The sequence below is a fragment of the Myotis lucifugus genome, unplaced genomic scaffold (assembly GCF_000147115.1).
Source record: "Myotis lucifugus unplaced genomic scaffold, Myoluc2.0 scaffold_637, whole genome shotgun sequence".
In the NCBI taxonomy this organism is placed as follows: Eukaryota; Metazoa; Chordata; class Mammalia; order Chiroptera; family Vespertilionidae; genus Myotis; species Myotis lucifugus.
The window spans coordinates 230,232-233,508 of NW_005871685.1; the positions used below are offsets into that span (position 1 = coordinate 230,232).

At 38.4% G+C, this 3,277-nt stretch overlaps 1 pseudogene; it reads right to left on the reverse strand.

Annotated features, from left to right (window-relative positions):
- Window positions 1-752: 752 nt before the first annotated feature.
- On the reverse strand, window positions 753-1,282 carry LOC102442207 (annotated as a pseudogene).
- Between the last annotated feature and the right edge of the window lie 1,995 nt (window positions 1,283-3,277).

Sequence of the window (3,277 nt, forward strand, 5' to 3'; positions counted from 1 at the left end):
CTCTCACCAAACCGGTTCCACATAGTACTGGAAGTGTTAGCCACTGTTATTAGACAATAAGAAGAAGTAACAAGCATCCAAATTGGAAAAGAAGTAAAACTGTCCCTATTCACAGATGACAGGATATTGTACATAAAAAACTTAAAGACTCCATCAAAAAACTATTAGACTTAATAAATGAATTCGGCAATGTAGCAGGATACAAAATTAATGCTAAGAAATCTATGGCATTCCTATATGCCAATAGTGAACTTACAGAGAGACTAAAAAACAATCCCATTTACCATCACACCAAAAAAAATTAAGATACCTAGGAATAAACTTAACTAAGGAGGTTAAAGACCTAAACGCAGAAAACTACAGGACACTGACAAGAGAGATAGAGGAAGACATAAACAGATGGAAGAACATGCCATGTTCATGGATTGGTAGAATCAACATCATTAAAATATCCATACTACCCAAAGCAATCTATAAATTCAATGCACTTCCCATTAAAATACCAAAGGCATATTTCACAGATCTAGAACAAACTTTCCAAAAATTCATCTGGAATAAACACAGACCCCGAATAGCTGAAATGATCCTGAGAAAGAAGAACAAAGTAGGTGGGATCTCAATACCAGATATCAAGCTGAATTACAAAGCCACTGTTCTCAAAACTGCCTGGTACTGGCATAAGTACAGACATATAGATCAATGAAATAGAATAGAGAACCCAGAAATAGACCTGAACCAATATTCTGATTTAATTTTTTTTAAAGTTTATAGTTTATTAATCTTCTCATGAAAAATCTGCACAACCATCACAGATAAAGTCACCGAAGAATCTTTACTCCTTCTGTAGTTCAATCTCCAGCTCACTTTTTGCCAGCACCAACGTTGACCTTTGCAGTCCCCCTGACTTTCTTCATTCTGTTCTTGTGTTCCTTTCTCTGTTTTCTTGAGGTCTTCTTCTTCTCATATAGGCCATGTCTTGCAAGTCTGTGTTTGGGTTCATTTTTCTTTGCGTAATCCAAGGAATCATAAATCATGCCAAAGCCAGTGGTCTTGCCACCACCAAAGTAGGTTCTGAATCCAAACACAAAGATGACATCAGGTGTGGTCTTATACATTTTGGCTAGTTTTTCCCGGATTTCTATCTTGGGTACGGTTTCCTTCCCAGGGTGAAGGACATCAATGCCCATTTGCTTCCGCTGAAGTAGTCTGTTGGTCATGAATTTCCTGGTCTGGATGGTTACTGTGTCATTCATGATGAAGGTAGGTCTTCAAGCAGCCAGGGAGGAAAAGCCTGATTTAATTTTTGAAAAAGGAGGCAAGAACATACAATGGAGTCAAGACAGTGTCCTCAATAAATGGTGTTGGGAAAATTAAACAGACACATGCAAAAAAATAAAAATAAACCACCAACATATACCATACACAAAAATAAACTCAAAATGGATAAAGGACTTAAATGTAAGACTGGAAACTATAAAAATACTAGAGGATTCCAAAGGCAACAAAATCTCAGACATATGCCAAAGAAATTTCTTCACCGATACAGCTCCTAGGGCATTGGAAACTAATGGGAAAAAAACAAAACAAATGGGACTACATCAAAATAAAAAGCTTCTGCACAGCAAAAGAAACCATCAACGAAACAACAAGAAAGCCATTGCACGGGAGAACATATTTGCCAATGTTATCACCAATAAGGGTTTAATCTCCAACATTTATAGGGACCTCATACAACTTAACAAAAGGAAGATAAACAATCCAATCAAAAATGGGCAAAGGACCTAAAATGGCACTTTTGAAAAGAGGACATTCAGAAAGCAAAGAGACATATGAAAACATGCTCAGAGTCACTAATCATTGGAGAGATGCAAAACAAAACAACAATGAGGTACCATCTCACACCTGTCAGAATGGGTATCATCAACAAATCAACAAACAAGTAGTGCTGGTGAGGATGGGAAGAAAAAGGAACACTCGTGCACTGCTGGTGGGAATGCAACCTGGTGCAGACACTATTGAAGACAGTATGGAGTTTCCTTAAAAAACTAAGAATGGAACTGCCATTTGACCCAGTGATCCCACTTCTAGGAATATATCCCAAGAAACCAGAAACACCAATCAGAAAGGATATATGAACCCCTATGTTCATAGCAGCATAATTCACCATAGCTAAGATTTGGAAAAGCCTACGTGCCCATCAGCAGATGAGTGGATTAGAAAACCATGATACATGTACGCAATGGAATACTATGCTTCTGTAAAAAAGAAGAAATTCTTACCATTTGCAACAGCATGGATGGAACTGGAGAGCATTATGCTAAGTGATATAAGCCAGTCAATGAAAGAAAAATACCACATGATCTCACACATTTATGGATAATGAAGACCATTATAAACTGATGAACAAAAATAGATACAGAAGCAGAGAAGGATTGAGCAGACTGTCAAACTACAGTGGGAAGGCCAGGGAGGGTTGGGAGGATAGTTGGTAAGAGATCAACCAAAGGACTTGTATGCACGCATATAAGCATAAGCAATGGACAAAAACAGTGGAGAGTAGGGGGCGCCAGGGGAATGTCAAGGGGGGAGAGACATTTATAATACTCTTTGTAATAATTTAAGCAATAAAACAAAATGAAAAAGACATATACTTGGGAAAATATAAGAAAATGAAGAAAGAAATGGAAGAAGATACAAATAAGAAATCCCCACTGATTTCTACAGGCAGTTGTTATCCCGCTGCCTCTTCCCAGGTCTGGTGCTCTGGAATGAGGAGCCCAGTGAGGTATTGAGACACCTCATTCCTCAGGGGCTAGCTTTGGAACTGAAATATTCCCAAAGGTTCTCTACTGCCACACAAGGGTGTGGGGCCAGCCCTTTTCAGGTCTCTTTCCTACAACCCTGGGTTTGGCTTTGTCTCTAACCCTTTGTTATAAGGCTTATGTACAACTTGTCTTCCTATGATTGTTCAGGTTGCTTATTCTATCATTTAGCTGTCATTCACCTTGGGTCCTGGGAGGAGATGAGTGTACCTTCCAACTAATCCTAGCCGTCGTGCATCCCCTACCATCTGTGTATCTTCTGTGGTGAGGTGACTGTCCAGGTCTCATGCCCATTTTAAAATTATTTCTTTCTTTATTTCCTAATTTTGGAAGATTAAGAGTTGTTGTTGTTTTTATAATATATTTAGAAACCACTTCTTTGCCATATATTTTCTTGAAAACACTTACCCAGAATCTGTGGCTCATATACAAATCGGTGAGAAGACTGATATTCA